This window comes from Bactrocera dorsalis, chromosome 5, assembly GCF_023373825.1.
Source record: "Bactrocera dorsalis isolate Fly_Bdor chromosome 5, ASM2337382v1, whole genome shotgun sequence".
In the NCBI taxonomy this organism is placed as follows: domain Eukaryota; kingdom Metazoa; phylum Arthropoda; class Insecta; order Diptera; family Tephritidae; genus Bactrocera; species Bactrocera dorsalis.
Window position 1 is genome coordinate 13,433,928 of NC_064307.1, and position 20,101 is coordinate 13,454,028.

At 38.1% G+C, this 20,101-nt stretch overlaps 2 protein-coding genes across 2 annotated transcripts in view; one reads left to right on the plus strand and one right to left on the minus strand.

Moving 5' to 3' along the window:
• Positions 1 to 20,101, plus strand: part of LOC105224421 (putative uncharacterized protein DDB_G0271606) — a 632,600-nt gene that overhangs the window by 178,164 nt on the left and 434,335 nt on the right. The gene's annotated exons all lie outside the window — the stretch shown is intronic.
• LOC125778985 (uncharacterized) overlaps positions 1 to 20,101 on the minus strand; it is a 201,931-nt gene that overhangs the window by 50,659 nt on the left and 131,171 nt on the right. The gene's annotated exons all lie outside the window — the stretch shown is intronic.

Below are 20,101 nucleotides of genomic sequence, written 5' to 3' on the forward strand. Positions count from 1 at the left end.
CTTTGGAGCGAAGTTGGTAACACCTAGAAAGAAGCGTTGGAAACTCTATAAAGTATACTCTTATACATACATACATACACATGTATAACTGATCAGGGTAAAAGCTGAATTGATTTTGCCGTGTCTGTTCGAATGTCTAACTATCTACATATTCCCGAACTAGTCCCTTAGTGTTTGAAATATCCATCTGATTTTCCACATATCTTTTTCCCGCCAAAAAAGACTTGATTTGCGGGAACAACCGATATTGGACCCCTATGGCATAAAGTTTATCGATCAAAATATATCTACGAATAATTTAACGACTCATGGGTTGTATTCATTGCTTTAAAGAAGAGACAGGAGAAAGATCGATAAATATACATATATGTTCATATTAAGGTGGGCCAAAAAATATTTTTTTTTCGCTTAGTTCTTAGATACTGAAAATAGGTTGTACCTCTGCGAAAATCTCTCCAAGTATCCACTTTGTAGAGAATGTAATTTTCTGCGAAATCTATCAAACGTGATATTTTTTCAAGTAAATGGAATCGAGAAATAAATCTTTCTATTTGATAATAAGAAAAAAAATGTAATACTGTAAGCGGAGAACCTTCACGTTACAATTAACAGCTCATACTTGGAGAGATTTTTATTAGATACTTCTAGAGAAGCTATTTTTTTAAGGTACTAAAATAAAAAAAAATATTTTGTTTTAAACCACCCTAATATGTGTACGTGTGTATGTGTACATTTGGCCAAATTTAGCACTTTTATAATAATACTACCAGTCGTTGACCTTTACAATGTAAAATATTTATAAACGTGCACAATTTTTACACACTCACGCACAAGTATACATACTTATAGTATAAGTATGTATGTATGTGTTGAAATATTATTATATTGTATTATTGTCGTCATTCTCGCCATATAAATAAATATGTAGGTGTAAAAATATCTGGAGCGAAAGAAATGCGTGATACCATCTGATAAAAGAACACACGTGGATAAGCGATATACATATTTATGGAAGTCTGTATGTATGTATATGTAGCTTGCTTACTGCAAGACCTTCTTAACTCGAAAATCGAAGTTTTGAGTTAATTATGTAGAAGTGGTCATTAACTAAAGCTTCATATTGTGTCAAAGCTTCATGTTTATATTCGTAGTATAAAAAATTGTAAGCAGTCGATTTTTATAATAGCCGATACGTGATCGATAAGCCATCGTAATTCCGCGTCTCATTTTTTATAGACACGCCTAATGTACCTACATGCATACAAACTGACATACTCGCGCAGATGAGTAACTGCCGCCAAACTTCGAAGGTTGGCAGAGAGTAAGAGCGCAAAAACAACAAAAACATGTTTGCTGGAGCAAAAGTGGGCAAAAACGTGAAAGCTGGGAGATAGTGATTACCATTTGGCGAATATGTCTGCGAGTAGAACCAAGCACTTTATTAATTGCTTCAGAGTAATGGCGAGAGAGAGTGAACATTTAAGTTTATTTGGAACGATATATGTATGTACATATTTATGTACTCTAACTAGAAGAAGGCTCGGCAGTCAGACGATCAAAGTATTACTAGCTATTTATTAATATATGTATGTACCTACCCATGTGTATGTTTATATGTATGTGTTAACTAGCGTACGAAGAGCTTGAAAGTTTTGCAAGCACTGCAGATTGTATGCTTCTACTGTCTGTTGTGAACTCAAAGCGGTGAAGTATGTTAAGAGTATATGAAAAAACTTTGACTGATGATAAGTATATACAATATGTATCTGTGGGTGACTGCAAACCGAATATATCAGTTAAACTATGAGGTCTCTTAATGAAATTTAGAAGACATCTGGTTAGGTTACCTTAAATGGCTGATCGCTCAAGATGACGGTCGATCAGACTTACATAGATTGTTATGCGCAGTCTTTGAAAAACCAGATGAAAAAAACTAGTTGAATATCAGTTATTGACAATGCAATGAAATCTAAAAGTATAAGACTCTAGGTATTTTAGCCTTAAAGAGGGAAATTCCCTTAGAAAGTGTTGAGGGGATTCTATTTCATCATCTTCCAAGCAGCCGATGCAACTAGCAACCGATACAATTTTAAATCTTGCCGTATGCGTCCCTAATGGATAGTATCCAGTTAGACCTTCTACGACCACTAAAATATGGACCTTGCTCAGAGCGAAGATTTCACTTACGATTTACTCTTGGTCAGAAGGTTCTTGTGACTGCTCGCAGCTAGTTTGACCAACGCCTGTTGGCCTGCTCTAAAGTTCAATAATCTAGTAGTGAACCGTAAGATGCCAATAGAGTCTCTATCCATTCCTATTTTGCAGTTTGTGAGACCAAAGTAGGTAAATTCTTCAGCCTGGAAGTTTCTTGTAATAACGCTTTGGCAAAGTAATCAAACCATGTAACTTAATGCCAGACGAAGTCTAAACATCCTTTGACTAGTCTTGAGTGCACATTCAGCGATCTCGAGTCTAATACAACTGCCATATTATCGGTGTGAATAGTCACCACTCTGAAGAGGTTAGCGTTCTAGAGTCGTATATTCTATCGCTTGAAAGACGCTGCAGTGGTCAGGAAGCTTAAAACTGGAGCTCATGGCTACTTCTGGCAGTGTACTCCTCCTCGAACTCCTCCCGTATCCGTAAAAAAACTTACAAGCTTAGGATTCATAAGGTAAGGTGTCTCTGAGTTAGTTCGCACACATTATCCGAAGTTTTTTTCTCAACCATGACAGCTAAGTCGTTCGCCTGAGCAATCATCCGGCAGCCGACTTCCTTTAGCATTTCCAGAACATCTTCGATAAACATGATCCAGATAAGTGGGAAGAGGACATTCCATTCTGTGACGCGTCTACTCTCATTCCGTAAATGAAAATATGAAAATATTTACTAACCATCGGTACGGCGAAATCCAAAATTACAAGGGTTTGGAATGTTCGACTCCAGTCTTTTGGCCTTTGCCTTTCCTTACTCGTTTTGAACTTCAAGAATATTTTCCATAACAATACGAGAGCTGTCCGATAAATAACCGACCTAACCATGATGCACGCGACTTTTTCAAAATTTTTTTTTTTTTTCGACATAGTCTCCTTGTAACTCCACACACTTCTCCCAGCGATGCTCCCATCTCTGCAACCCTTCCAAATAGTACTTGGCGTCTTTGTCTGCAAAATACGAGTTCTCGAAAGAGATTGCCTCCTCATTTGACGAAAATTTCTGGCCGCCGAGGGCAGTTTTAAGTTGAGAAAACAAAAAAAGTCACTTGGTGCTAGATCCGGTGAATAAGGTGGATGGTCAAGCAGTTCGAACCGCAATTCGTGGATTTTTGCCATGGCGACTGTTGAGGTGTGAGATGGTGCGTTGTCTTGGTGGAACAAGACTTTCTTTTTTTGCAAATGTGGCCGATTTTTCGAAATTTAGCTTGTCCAACAATGATGCGTAGTATGCTCCTGTTATAGTTTTTCCTTTTCAAGATAGTCGATAAAAATAATTCCATGGCTGTCCCAAAAAACACTCGCCATCACTTTCCCAGCCGAATACACAGCTTTAGGTTTTTTTGGGGCTGGTTCCCCCTTTTCAATCCACTGTTTAGATTGGTTTTTTGTTTCGGGCGTATAATGATGAATCCAAGTTTCGTCTACAGTTATCAATCGGCGCCAAAACTCGGTCTTATTGCCTCTAAACTGAGCCAACAGAGCGCTGGAAATGTTCATGCGCGCACGTTTGTGGTCTAGCGTAAGCAAACGCGGCACCCAACGCGCGGACAGCTTTCTCATGCCCAAATCTTGGTTTAATATGTGACAAACAGTTTCTTTTGACATCTTCATAATCTCAGCTATTTCCCTAACTTTAATCCGGCGGTCATCTAGTACCAATTGATGAACTTTAGCGATGTTATCGTTAGTGGTTACAGTTTTTGGACGCCCAGGACGTTCATCATCTTCCAAGCTCCTGCGACCACGTTTAAATTCAGCTGCCCAAAATTTTACGGTGGTAAACGATGGTGCAGAGTCACCATACACAGAGTCCAACTCATCTTTGATTTGTGAAGGCGTATTGCCTTTCAAAAATAAAAATTTAATTACAGCTCGATATTCAATTCTTTCCATTTTGGGGAAATCACCGAAATAGACTCACAAAAACGACTGTCAACAGATAATTGCGCAAGATAAATTTCTGAAATTTGGCGAGTAGCTATTATAATATGCACAATTTGAAGTAAAAACTTTTTTTTCAGATGTGCCGCTAGCTTCACGTTGAGGTCGGTTATTTATCGGACAGCCCTCGTATTAGCAACAATGTCAGTATTATTAAGCTAACCCGAGCCACAACTAACGGCGCTTGGGTACAGAGAAATACCGTCAAATGAATATTTTAATAGATCCATAAATTATCCACAAATGACGATCTGTGGAATTGAAAATGAAATTACCAATCGGCAAGCAATCATTTACGGAAATAACACAACATTTATTGTTGTATCGCTGCTGCTGTCATTGGCTGCCCTGCTACTGTCAATACACTACAGTTATTCGAAGTGTCATGTCATGGCAGTTAATGAATCCGACGGCTGTCCGACAATTACAATATGACGATTACTATTTGCCACATTTACTACTGGACATTGCATTACTGAACCGACACGTGCGCCTTTTCCACTGAGCTATTGAAAGAATTGCAATGTATTGCCAAGTAGTTATGTAAAATATCTTAAATACATACATATTTATATGTATGAGATATGTATACATAAATCAAAGTTAGTGAAACTTTCTATGCTTTTGTGCATCTTAAGCTTATTACTCAACGATCTTGCGTTGATCTTGTCAAAGTTGCAACCACAAATCAATTATTGTCTGCCTTCCTGCTTGCTGCACCACGGCAGACACTTCATATCTGACATACCTGTACGCATGCACATATTTACATAAAAAAGTACGAAGTTGTTGAAAAATTCAGACATCAACAAGCTGGGATTGTCATGTTGACATGACAAAGATTTTCATATCATCAAAACAGCTGGGCAGCGACAGCGTGAGCACGATCAAATATGTATGTAAATAAAGCTGTATGCATAAAATGCACATATGTATGTATGTACAGCTGTGTTCATTGAAATAGCAGTGCATGACCTGTATGTTCTAGATGGACAAATTCTATTATAAAGACCAATATGAGACATAAAATGTTTTAGAAGAGATAAATTATTTATTTTTACATGACCTAAAACTTATTTTGTGCTAATTTATTCTATTTTTTTTAAGTATGAATGAATAATAAAATAAAAGCGCTAATTTGTGCTGTTCAGTGAAATAGCAGTGTTAACGAAAAATATTAAAAAAATCAACATAACTCATTAATTAACTTTGTTATACTAAATAATATTTTAGAATTGTCCTAATACATTGTTGTGTATCCTTTATTGGCAATTACAGCCTCGCACCTACGAGGTATGGAGTCAACCAAGTCCTGACAACGCTTAAGAGGAATCTGCGCCCATGCCTCTTGAACAACATGCCAAAGCTGCGGCTTAGAAGACGGGGATTGTTTTGGAACAAAGCGTTTGACGTGTCCTCATAAGTTTTCTATGGGGTTTAAATCCGGGGATAGAGCTGGCCATGGCATCAACACGATTTTTTCTTGGCTAAGCCAATTTTTAGCCAATTTTCTGGTCTGTTTTGGATCGTTATCCTGCTGGAATGTCCATTTTAAGGGCATATTCCACCTGGCACATGTCAGCATAACGTTCCTTAATATCTCCACGTACACATTTTAATCCATGATCCCATTGAACATATGTATTGGGCCCACACCGCTATAGGAAAAAACGGCCCATATCAAAATTTTAAAGCCACCGTGCTTTACTGTCTTGACCGCATAATCTGAAGTATAATCTGGAATATACTTCGTGCTTGGAGGTCGACGGACATACTGTCTAGAGCCTGCTCCACAAAACAAGACCATTTTGGACTCATCTGTCCAAAGGATATTGCGCCATTTTGATATTGGCCAGTTCAAATGGCTTTTGGCAAACTCAAATCGGACTTTGGTATGTCTTTGACTAAGTAAAGGCACCTTTCGTGGGCTTCGCACATTCAAATTTTCCTTTAGCAGTCGTCGTCGAATGGTTACGTCACTGATCTCCAACTTCAACTCTGCTTTTATTTCCCTAGAGGACGCAAAAGGATTGTTTTTGCTGAAGCGCACTATGCGAGGGTTCTCCAAATTTGTAGTTTTGCGTAGGGTATCACGTTTTTCGGGCTTCAATTCATAATTTATGGCATTGTATACCATCTTGGCAGAACTTTTTAAACGGCTTTGTATTTCTTTGTATGTTTTCCTATCCTCTCTAAGCTCAACAATCAAAAGCCTATCGTCCTTGAAGCAGTGGGGTCCTGTACCCACTAAAATTTAAATTTTTTCATTGTTATAGTCTATTGTCATTTAAATTACAATAATAAACTTAATTTTACTCACTATTCACAAATTTAAAATTTTTATCGGCACTTTTCGTTGAGAAAAATTAAAAACTGCTATTTCAGTGAACAGCCAAAAAGTGGTGGATTTTCGCAAAAATATTAAAAAAAAGCACCAAACACATCAAATCTAACGGGGTTTTCACTTTTTTCTATTCTCTGTATTCCATTTTACAAAAACAATGTGCAAGCGATCAATTAACAAAAAGGAATATGCCAAAAAACCGTTATATATTTTCACTTCTCTTGCACTGCTATTTCAATGAACACAGCTGTATGTATGTGTGAACAAGTACGTCTATATGTATATAGGTCCCCCAGCTTGTAAGATCAGGCACAGGTCGACAGCGCGCCGCTGACATGGATGACGTGATATTTGCATTTCGCTGGTCAGACATGAGGAAATATGACATGACAAGGGGTTGTGATTGACAATGGTGAGACAAGCAACAGCAATAATAGCAGCCGCAACAACAACAGCGACAGCAAACATGTTACACATAAATTACGGTGACTTTTTTATGCTAATCATCGATCATGAAATGATTAGTGTGAGGGAGCAATGAGACAAGCTGTGTTGGATTGTTGTTGTAAGCGAGATTAATACAACCTTTTTTATAGAAACTGGTAGGTATGTATGCACCGTTTATATTTCTATTCTATATATTTTCTGATTAACTGTATTTAGCAACTTTTCATTGGTCGGTTGGTTGGTTGAAAAGGGAGCCTTTGTTGTTGTAGCCGCAGAATTCCGCCGAGTTGACAGTCCTTGACCGGATAAAAAATTTGGGTCTGTTCCGGTTAAGTAGATCCGACTGTCGTGGGAACAGGGACCGCTGGTGGCCGAGCTTGTCGCATCATTAAGCCTATTGCGTTCTCTGGTGGTAACTAATTTAATCCTTATGCAGCAACTTAGTGGATTTGGTTAAAGACTTGAATCCTTTCCATCCCAGTTGCCCAACGTCGCTTAAGTAGGAGTCTTCTTAGCCGTGGAATATGCTCCTTCTCAAGTGGCTGAAGAGTGGACATTTGCACAGATAAAGTTCCAGCGTTGCATCATTCTCTACCCATGCTCTGCCTTCTGCCGAATCCACTTTCCCTATTTTCTGAAGGTTTCATCTTAAGTGTAGGTATTCTGTGATGACCCTTACGATGTTATTAAGATCCCGCTTGTCTTGCAGTAGGAGCTTTTTGATCTACCTATCATCAACACTACTCTTAAGTAACATTTGTGGAATACTCTGTGTTGCTTGTGTTACAAAACCTAAGATGATCCTCTATACTATTCTTGAAGGGTGATTTTGTATGCCTCTTAGAAGCCGGCTTTTTAGTCTGTCTCCTTTGCCAGCTCTAATAGTACCGCCCCGGCTTTTGTTTTGCGCATTCCTTTGATCTTTATCTCGACTTATTTTGGATTCACCTCGCTTCGAATGTTTTTTAAGACATCAGCGTGGCTATTGCTTTTTGCTCCTTAATATTTATTCTGGAATATGCAGCTGTGTTCCTCACATGTGGACTTTCTCTATATGTTTAGGTATTTCTGTTACACTTCCTCCATCTTTGTAAGGCTTCTTTTGTCTTTTAGATTCAACTTTTTTCCTCTGATCGTTCTTTTCTTTTCGTGACCTCACGTCGTTTCAAGGTTGTTGGTTCTGGGGTCGTGATACATTTGTTTAAATGTTCCCGTCTTAGTTCTTCTGCGAAGCAAATAATTACGGTAACTCATGATTACCTCAAAAAGTTCGTATAATTTTGCCGTCCCATTCTAGATATCTATGCTGACATTCTTCTGTTTTGCCATCGCCAGTGCTCCCCACTTCTGTTTGCTTTGCGAATCCTGTTTGTTTGGACAGTATTTCCCTTGATACTGACTATTATTCTGCTGTGTCCGCTTGATTTGGTGTGATCGTTTGTACAGGAGAGTAAGTATCGTACTTCTTCTACGGAAAACTGTATTCCTCATCTTGGCCGTCTTTCTTTTGATGAGTTTTTATTTCGTTTTGTTGTTTTTCTTAGTGATTTGGTTGTTTTGATGTATTCATTTCAAGACAGTACGCTCCGATTAGAACCGCTATCTACACCTGTTGTGCCAATTGCTCTATATGAACCCCTTGGTTATCTATGCAAGCACGGAGACCATCTGAAGGTTGGCACAAGTACTTATGAGAGCTTATGTTCAGAGCCAGGTTCGAAGACTATTCAACTGAACCTGTGAATTGATGGCAACGTGCATTGAACGTACTTGAAGACCTGTCAGGGTTTAACGTGATGGAGATGAATACAGCATTAGCCTGTCAGATATTTCGTTGAGATGTCACTGTCTTACCTGTAACTAATGAGGGGACAGAATGCGGGTCTCACCAATGCTTTGTCTAACTAATCCGTTGCAAATTTCCAGTATACCATAATCAGGATCTTAATGGCCTTGATTCTGATGGGCGCTTGCGCTGACGTCTATGCTGACTGATGGATTCATCCCTCGTCGGGAAAATTCGTAGTTTTCCCTGAAATCGATGCTCCAATGGAAGAGAGAGGAAATAATGAGGTCGATGCTCCAATAAAACCTTTTGAACTTCATCAAGCAGAGTTAGCACCTGAAATATACTCATAAGGCGGTTAAAATCTAATTCCTTTCTCTGACTTCTCCTCTGGTATTCCTAGATTACCCAGAACCGATCTTCACTGCTACGCCACAAATTGTTGGTGATTAGGAAAGAAATTGACTGAAAACAAGTATGAAATTGTTGCCAGCCATTTGTAGCATCCAATTAGGTTGATTGTGTACGAAAATGATTTCCTTAACTACGAGCTGCTCTGCTAACAAAAATTGCACGCTTCAAAGTTTCCCACAAGCGATTCGGTGTAGTCTCAACATTTCTGAGCAGACAACGACTTGATGAAGAGCTTGTTGCTTCACCACCCACAAATCACAGCAGGGAAGACATGTTGTTGTTAATTGCACAATATTGCAGCTGCAACGAGCGATCGGGACCAATGAAGATGAGCTGAGCAGATGAGCTTTTGCGCGAATAAAAATACGTAGAAAACCAAAGGAAATGCATTTACGAGCGTCTGCCTGACTTTTGGTGGCGTGCTGATGATTTACCTATAACATTTATTATGTTGCAAGTTTATTGGATATGATTGCCAAAACGAACAGAGCGTTTAATATCGATTCTTGGCAACATTTTTACTGCCATTTAATTTATTTACTCGTATAATTTTATGATTTTTCAATAAATTTGCTGGGAAATTTGTTTATTTTGCCGCTCAGAATAATTCGCGTCCCGAAATATGTTATTACAATGCCGCGTCGCGTCGCGGCGTCGCCAAGTGAATTTTAGTCAGCGTTGAAATGAGGAAATTGGCACAAACGGCGAGCGCACACATGTTGACCGGATTGCAGTCAAAATAATTGCCACAACATCTGCATCATTAGTGTGGGCAATATGGAAGTCAATACACACACACATACACACCCATAAGTAATTTCATACATTTTTGCTTGTGCTTGTGCAGTTGTAGTCAGGCGGAACGTGCAAATGATTGCATATTTTGGAATTTATTTAATTTTCCATAAATTCCGATTAATTTCCACATTTTCGTACGATTGAGTGAATGAAACGTTTGTACGTGTTAAAATGCTCGAATGCTGACAAATAAATGAATGTTGAGAGCTTAAGGCTATTTTTAAGGCAGTTGAAATAGTTAAGTAATTAGTGAACACCTGTGGAGCTCGGGAGGGCATGCCTTGAAATTTGTATGTAAGTATCTATGTTGGAAATTAAGCTAGGTAGAAAAGGCACTAGTTTGTATTGTGGGATTTCCCGGACTAAATATGAAGTAGTTCGCGAACTAGTCAATCATTTTTGGAGATATCGATCTGCAATTTTGCAATTTTTCTCTCTAAGATTTTGCTTATTTGTCGAAACTGACGAAATTGTGCCACTTTATCTTACAGCTCCCATATAAACTGATCTATCAACATTTTAGTTCTTGTAAGGAAACTGTTTTATCTGACGAGATGTCTTAAAGAAAATCAGCAAGCATTATTATCAAAGATTATGATACAATCTCCGAAGAAGTTGTTCGGATCGGACCATTGTAAAGTCTAACTGCTACAAACTGACCTAAGAAGATCAAGATAAATAAATTTTTGTACACTTTCATTCGTTAAAAAACCTATAAAGAGCCTTATAGCTTTCATGCAGCCGTAATTAACGGTGATTACATTTCTGATTGAAATTTGACAGTTGACAGATGATGGGATATCAATATGAGAAACTAGTTAAAATATAAAGATCTTTCATACCTTTTTATGCTATAAGAAGTTCAACAGTGAACCGAAGTTGTCGTTTTTTCTTGTTTTTGATTTTTTATTTTGAACTAGTTTGTAATTGGTACATTTCTGCCCGATATCTGACAGTTGACAGCTCATATGACATGAACACGTAAAACTGCCAGTTGATGGTCTAACTAAGATCGTTATTTACCATACAACCAAGTAAATTCAATGAGATTTTTGTCACAGTTCCTTCTTTAATCTTTCTCGCATAAAAGCCAATAAACTTTGATGTGACATCTTATACTCGTAAACATAAAGTCATTCGAGAATGTCTAAAATATTATATGCTTGAAAAAAAAATAGCTTTCGAACCATTGATATCAACTTAAGCGATTACATAAGTCGTCAGAGCCGCTTAAAAGAATCAAACAAATTGAAGAACAAAAATGACAATGGACCCACAGACCGATACCAGACATAAATACATGGACAGACAATTAATGGCGACCTGGATGCCTAGCTGACATAAATATAATACTTAGTTGCTATGAGTGCCTTTGAGTCCAAAACGTTGTTAGTCCGTATGTCAACACTACCCAAAATTCAAGTTCATTTTGTTGTGACAGTACGTGTGAAGAGTATTTTCAGATATTAGAAATTTGGCCGTGCTCTCTGAGATTTTTTAAATTTAACTCCAAAAGACTATTCCTTTCACCAGATATCAACGAATGTGGCCCATAATCAAATCAATAGGGTTTTCTCGTATTACACACAAATATCTAAAACTAATCAGGACAACTTGACGTCTTTGTCTATTAGCTCTGGCTCTGCGCGAATTATATTTACTACTAGTGTTAAGTTAGTCGAGCATTTGTTGTGCCATAATCCTATAAAGTCTCCGTATTGATTTAAAGTAAAGTTGGCTGTGTTTCCAGCTAGTATTTGCAAGGTCGGTAGGCAGTTAGAATGAATGTTTGACAATCCATCTAGGCCTTTAGGAGGCCCCTTGTGAAACCATTGGTACTAAAATCACCTGGCTCTATTATGTGCTCTCTGAAACGGTCTGTGCCCCTCATGAAGTTTTATCTGTGTAATTTTGTAGGCACCGTCAAAGAAACCCTCTACCCATAGCTGCAATTCATTTCCTTCCACAAAGAAGATGTTCTAAACAGCTTCTATAATACAACATGGTCTTCGTTGTATACTGGCATCAATATTGGCCTGTTAGCACTCCAGCTATCGTTGTTATGTCATAACTTTTGAATATTAATAGTCGGCATATGCAAGCCATATTCTATTCATGACACGTTTGCATGCTTATTGAGCACCTTAATGACTCCACCAAGACTCAGCTAAATATTAAATATCTATAAGTAGCCAAAGGCAGATAAATTCCCTATCTTCCGAAGTATGTTTGTAGGGTGGCGCCTGCTCTGACTAGTTCATCTGCTGCACAATTACCGGGACTATCATTATGTTCTGGAACCCATTGCAAGCTTATCGTGAAATAGGATATTAGGTCCATTAACCGATGAAGACACTCTTTCCCTATATTTGATGAAACCGTAAGAGACTTTAGTGATTTCAAAGCAGTTTGGCTATCTGTATATATAAATATGTTTCTTGTTGTGTTCACACTCTTTATCGGAACAAAAAGTCTTTTTTCAATTACTGTGATCTCTGCTTGAGAGACACTTCCACTGCAGTGGATTCTAAGTCTACTTTTGATTATACTCAACAAATATTTATTAGCGGAGAATGTAGGGTTCCTTGTGAAACTCGTACCCGAAAAATTCGCAAAGATACGAACTTATTAGCCTTTGAGGAAGACTTCCTCTGCTTTACCATTCTTGAAAATAAACTCAAAATCTTTGCGACGTTTGTCTACTCAGGATTTATGTGGCAAGGTGGCGCTTTGATACAGACTAATCAACTTTCGTGCTACTCACAGCTAAATGGACTTTAATAATGAGCTTTTCCCTCAGCGAGCTAAGCTTTCCTTAATTTTATGATGATAGATTGACTTTAATTGGTCATGTGAGAATTTTCTTTCCAGAAAAGAAAAAGAGATTACACTAGTGTGTGGCGAGATTGTTGGGCAGATAGATCGTATTAAAATAATCTCAGGAGGGTATAGACAGAGTGAAAAAATAAAGAAACAAAAGGTTTTAAGTCGATGAATATCACTCAGCTTAGTCATATACTTACATATATGGTAGATTCTTAGTGATATCAATATGTGGTTGACACCTGCCAATTATTGGAACTATAAAAACGTTTAAGAAAATTAGAAAAGATATATGTAGGTTTGGTTTATAAGTGCGACAATCCTACAAACTCCTCAAATTATTTAATTGAAATATGATTGTCGATTTATTTATAATCCCTAGCCATTACTTTTGTCATTTACACCACCAGATAACGGTATTCATAAATCAAAAGCGCTGACGTTAAGCAAAAATGCATTTAATGTCGACAACAAGCGACAGCCGCAGCAGCTGAGTGGCAAGCGTTTGATCGATGATCATCGCCAACATTGTCAGTTAGCATTTGCGAGCAGCAAACGCTAGAAAAGCAACAACAACACAGCCAAAAATATTACGTTCCAATTGATATTGTGACCGCCTACGGTACAAAGCCGCGTGCGCCAGTCGCAACCTGCGGAAAAAGAGTGGATTTCAACTGGCGCCAATAAACGTGAATGGAAGCAGAGCGCAAAACCGTTAGACGCGCAGGTGAAGCGCCGCAGTGTGGGAGCGGCGACGCGTGATGAATTGCGCGCATTTACAGCGCACACAGTCGATGGGGTTTGTTGGCGGCAACAAGCAATTTTCGTGCGGCCAAAAGTACTACTTTGCGGGAGTGCCTCGCTGCCACACAACAACAGTAATGAGTGGCAAAAAGGCATGCGCAAAACTATAATGCGTTAATTTAAATTTTCTAGCTGCGCGTGACGCCAGCGCTAAATGCAAATCGTGCGGCCGACACACATACGCATGGTGCAACAAGAGCGCCACAGCGGCAACATGATTCATAGTGGAGCGCTACTAAAATGGCAACTCACCGCGTGGGGATTTTTTCGCGGCGGCGGCAACAGTGAGGCAACCAATGGCGCATAAATTGCAACACGATTTACGCATTTACCGCACGCAGCTGCAACAACAACAATAACAACTAAAACTGCACAAATGTTGTTGGCGGGCGAATAAGGCAAAAATAATTGTTGCAATTGGCAACACGATACGCTGCTATTATTGGTGTTGTTTTTATGGTTGCATTAGTTGGCGTTGGCTTGAGTGCGCGCGCATGCGCACCTGTATTTTACATGGTTGTCGCACATACACACACACACACGTACTTGCCTTAGCCACAGGCGCGTTTCAGCCCAGCGCCGGGCATTCGTAGAGTGACTCTTTCGTAGACCCGCTTGGAGGTCGGTATTCGTGTTCGCTAATGTTTTTGCTGCAATTGATATTGCGCGCTATATTGCTTTTGTTGTTGCCATTGTATTTGCGGGCATGTTACATTTGATACGCACTGCGCGCTCAGCGTGTTAGCGTCGCTTACAAGCAATTACAAGCGTTCGCCGGCGCGTTGGCAACTCTGGCCGAGCAACAACGGGGCGCCGAATAAGCAATGAGCTAATGAAGCTGAACTTACGATTTGGCGAATATTTCGTGGAGAAGCGTGGCGTTAATTATTGGCAAACCGTAGTATGATATTACGACCGTCCGAGAGTGGATCAAAAACTGACTATTTATTATTTTTTCATAGATTTCATCGACTTATAAAGATACATACCTTATATAGCGAGCGAAGGTGGTGCCATTAACCAGAAAACCTATAATCGTCCTTGCGGATTCGTAATCTTTGATTTCGAGAATGATTGGGAAATGATGGAACGTAGAGCATTCCGGTTTATGGAAAATGACCTAAAACTGGTTGACCTTAGCTTTCGAAAACTTTAGATTTTACTTAACAAAAGGTTGCATTAAAGTTCAATACAGAAAGTGTAAGCTTAGGGTATCCAGATTTTACTTGTAGAGCGAAAATATATATTTGAGTTTCAGTTAAGGTCTCACTATAATAATGCATGATACATTTTTTCATTACTTCTGACTATCTATGGGCATCAAGTCTTTGCTAGTATTCTGTGTATCATCGTACATACCAGAGCTTTTGGACCAACAGGTTCTGCTAGGTTTCGATTCATAGCAATAACTCTTTTTCAAAAAAGGTATGTGCGTTCCACAAGTGAAAACGTAAGCAAGAATCTTAAAACAATTCTTAAGAGCTTACCGTTGTGAAATATGAAAATGATCGATTTTGGAAAAAATATAGCTTTTCTGTAATAAATTAGCTATCGGCTCGGATGTATAGGGTATTTTTTTCATAGTCATATAATATCCTAAAAAAGGAGTTTTCAAACTGGGTGCCACAGTAGACATACATATGTATATGTTTGACATTCACATTGAAAAGAAGAAAAAGAAGAAAAACTCGCTAAGACTTAGAAGGCAAAGGGGTTTAAAAGTCGGCGAAACTTACTTCTACAACTCGGGTACTCTTCCGCAAGCTACGAGAGCTTTTTGTAAACTTTCGTTTCAACGTAGTGCTCCAATAACGGTAAGGATCGTTAAGTAATTTATCTAGTCAGAAAAACAAGCTGCGAATCGACACACAACAGAGTAAAACATTAAAATCACCTGATCAAATATGAGCCGGATTGAGTTAAAATTGCTATTCAAAATTGAAACAAATTTCGTTTATGGTCGCGTGAAGTAACTATAATCTCCTCACAGCTACTGAATCGTTTAAAGTGTTGTAGAAGTGTTTTGGGGAGCCTACTTCATCACGAACACAAGCGTATGAGTTCCAAATAACATTCAGGAAAGGTCTTGAATGTTTCCACCATCTATCCACCTCAGTTTATGATGATATCATCGAAAAAGTTTAAGAAATAGTGCTTGAATATCGGCTTGATGGCATCGGAGAGATATTAGAGAATCTCAACATATTCTAAGTATAAATTGACTTAACACATTTTGGTTAATATTTCGGGTATGAAACGGGTTAATATTTCGGCAAAGAAAGAATTTGTCGTAATAAACTGAATTTCTTTGCAGAAAATTGATGAATATTTCACCACAACAATGTCTCGTCACTTTCTATCATGTTTATGGCATCGAAAACTATCCTCTTGTCGTCTTGTCTTGTCTAGTCATCGATGCACCGCTTTTAATGACGTTAACATTAAAAATAACATCGTCGTGCTGGCATCAGATGAATAGCAAAGGATCACATCGCCTCACTAGCACTTAGCAGTAAATTAGTCTTTATGAATATGAAGGGGCTAGGGCAGCATTTGTGATTTAAGAAAGGGTGCAATAGATCTAAAGGCGCGGTGTAATCGTCATCTATTTATCTCATATTAAAGGATCTCAACATCTCTTATGGATCGGCTCATAACATTTTGGTTAATGTTTTGGAAATGAAGGTTGTCAATGTTGAACTTGTACCAAAACACATGGATGTTTTCTGAGATAGTATGTATGTTCGTTGTTGGTCGTATAAAACTGGTTATGCTGTAAAAGTGTTGCAAAGTTGAATAAACAGGATGATCTTGACGAAGTCGTCATGACTACATGCTCGAAACACATTAAGATTTCCATACTAACTAAAAATTATTATTAACCGATACATAAAGTTTTATGTTTTTTTTACTAACTATACTTAAAAAAACACCCTATAATCGCATTTAAGGATTTATATAGGAGCTCAAATATTGAAAACACACACACATAAAGAATTATCTTTTTTATCAGTTCCGTTGCAAGTGGTGATATTTGGCGCTCCAAGCCTTATCGCGTCCGTTGCTTTGCATACACTTGCCACAAATTCTGTTTATTTTACTTTGTTATATTATTTTGTTGTGTTTTTGCAATTTTTTATTTCTTTGACTTGCTTAAGTGGCATGCAACGCCGCAGTATCAGCCAGCTGTTTGGCAAGCGCGAGCAAAAAATTGCAATACTTTGAACTGTGTGAGCAAAAACAAAAGCAAGATCAATTATATTTTTTATTACACAAACACATACATACATATATATGCATATTTACATATATTAGTTAGTAACGGTAAACATTTATTTGAGTTCTAAAAACTTTTGCATGCTGCCCGTTCAAGTTGCGCTCGCATTTGGCGCACTGGTGTTGCAGGTGCAAAGAAAATAAAGCAACAAAAACGTTGCGAATGCAAAATTGAAACAAAAATTAAAAAAACAACAACAAAAGCAAAAACAAATGAATTGACTAATAGTCGTGTTTAGCTATTTTAGCATTTGTTTTATTGTTTTTGTAGCACATTCACAGCCAATTGCAAGAAATGCATGCCACAACAACAGCAACAACAATTAGACAGCAGCACAACAATGCAGGCGCCACATTTGATACAGCCGAGCGGTTAGTTGGTAATCGGCAAATCGTTGTTGTCATAGTTGGCGCGCTCTTGTTGTTGCTTTGGCTGCCACCGCTGCCAACAACCGCAGACCCCCATAATTAAAACATCAAAAATTTTGATCAGTAGCCAAGGCATGCCACAGCAGTCAGCCAACCAGCCCCCAACAAGCTGACTAACCAGCGCCCAATAGCCAATGACCACAGCAATGGCAACAAAAACAACCACAACAACAATTACAATAACAATAGCAATAATTGCAGGCACTCATACGTAGTAGTTAGACAATTGTCGCAAAGTTTATTGCAGCTGTGCCATTCTTAAGCGGTGAATGTGCGGCGTCAATGGGAAATAAGTTAACAATTTGTGAAGCATTTTTCGACGAATTCTCAGGTGAATTGCTGCCACGAAGACTGCGAGCGTATAATATACTCATACGAGCATGCATGTATGAATACAGTTAGAAAATTTGTGAATTGCAATTAAATAAGTAATTAGTTGCTTGAGCTTATGAGTCTTTTACAATGTCTTTGCGGGGATTTGAATTTGAATATGTTCAGGAAAATTAATTATGAAATTATTATATTGTTTGGAAAAAAATAGTACTTTTAATTATGTTATGTGATCTCGCTTTTGTCACTATGGTGATTATATATGTGATCAAATTTGACCCGGACTGAGAGATAAAAAAAAATTTAATTTATTTTAATGCAGATTTTTATCTATCGTCTTCAAAATAAGCTCTGATTGAACCAATACAACTCGTAATCTTATTTTCCAGGCCACAGCTGGGAGGATGTTTAGTGCCTTCGGCGAATTTTGACTTTTTCAACTCACGTTAGGAGCGCCTTGTGCTGGTTTGTTGGACTCTACACGAGTAATAATGCCTTTTAGGGATGTAGGCTGTCGCAACGTTTTCATGCAACTCTTTAGTGAACTCTACACGAAGTCATTTTTAGCAAGCAATTCAGGTGTTTTGTTACATATCTGTTATTGACCTGATTTATACCCAAAACACTAACCAAAATTTGTTGATTCGATCGATAAGAGAAGCTTAGATTCTCTGATATCTTGCTGATGCTAAAACGATGATTTTCGAAAGTTTTTGAGTATTTTAGATTACACCAACTACCAATGGGGAGAGATCCTTTCGGAACAACCTCTTGTATTTGAAGTTCCAATAGCAAACTGGTAACGTTTAGGAGAATGGGAGCACCTTGTGACAACAAGAGAACAGAACATTTTCTAACAAATAAATTAAAAAAGAAGTGTTTGTTGTTGTTTTAGTCATATTACATTTTTTCCCAAATACTTTTATGGAAAGCTAATGTGGTGAAAGCCTTTCATAGATTATGATTACGAGACCTTTCCTGGTGCATATTGAGTCTATAACTCCTTCGTGCGTTTTTGTTTTTCAAAATTTTAATGTTACAATAATATTAGTATTGCCCGACTGAAGCTATAGCGACAGAAGAATAAATCAAGCCAATTTTTAATACTCTATTCTGATGTGAACCGTTTTCCAGGAAGGAATTTTGGCATCGTTCGGAACAAATGGTAGTCAGAAGAGGCAAGGTCTGGGCTATGCAAAAATCACAGTCGATCTTATCGACATAGTTAAAATAGAAACTTAAATATTACTTTCCAAGCATGCTTCTGGTTCTAAAAAATGTATTAAACAGGATCTTCGAGAACATAACTCTTAATATAATCTTCTGCGCATAGTAAGAATCATCCATCATGAGATATTTCTCGCTTAATATTCTATCTCTATTTGATCATGTCAGTAAGTTAGAATTGTGCCACTTTCTTGTTCAATTCGCCAGTCTACAAGTCTTTGCCAGTCAGCGATAATGATACGTCAGGAATTTGCTACATCTGTATCTGGATAGAGTCTAGGAAAGTGAGGCCCAAATCGAAACACAATAGTTTATCTAAAAAATTAAACTGACTGGGGTTCTGTTCATGTGGCGAAACCTGATATTTTTCCTTTGATGGGAACTTGAGTGCGTTCGACGAAGTCTTTAATCTATTCAACTTAAAATAGTTACTAATCCTCAGAAATTTAGTGGAGTGTTTCATTTCGAAAATCAGGCAGAAGTTGACTAGCAAGAATACGGTTCAAAAGCTTTCAATTATTACATTAAAGACTACGTGTTGCATTGACCTGTGTAAAAAATAAAATTCTCAAGAGACCATCACCAATATTTTAAATTTTGAGTCATCCATCAGAGACTGACGCCAGCAATAGCTGTTGACACAAAAACCAAAACCTTCAAAATGCTGTCAACGCGCCCTAAAGTCATTCGACGTTTGGTCATTAGCCTTGGGGGCGATGACTCGTAACTACTGACGAACTGCCAGCGATTTCCCATGAAAATCTGATTATTTCGCGCATCACTATGGGGCATTCAACCAAGCATGACAGCAACTGCCCTGCAGCTGAGATTGTCACAATGCTTTTTGGATGTTTTTGCTGTTTTTGTGCACTTGTTGCTAATAAAAATTTGTTAATTATAAACGGCAATGAAAGCAGCAAAGCAAAATGAAGAGCACCCAACGACCAAGGTGACAAATTGCAACCGCGGTTATGTATCCTAGGGAGGGGAACGAGGTGCTTAAAGTTACTGAAACACCAAAATACAAAATATAAATATAAAAGCATCATTTAAGAATAACAGTTATGTAATAAAAACGAACATAAATGCATACTTATGCACCGAATCGTGTTGCAAGCACCCGTCTATGGGGTGTGTAGAGTCGAGAACGAAGAAGTCACCGAAGAATATGGCCAAAACGAATGGCTGGTGGCGAATGGACAGTGTTTAAAGCGGTACCGTAGCCAAACAAAAACAAAAGCAATGAGACAGTGTATTGGCAATATG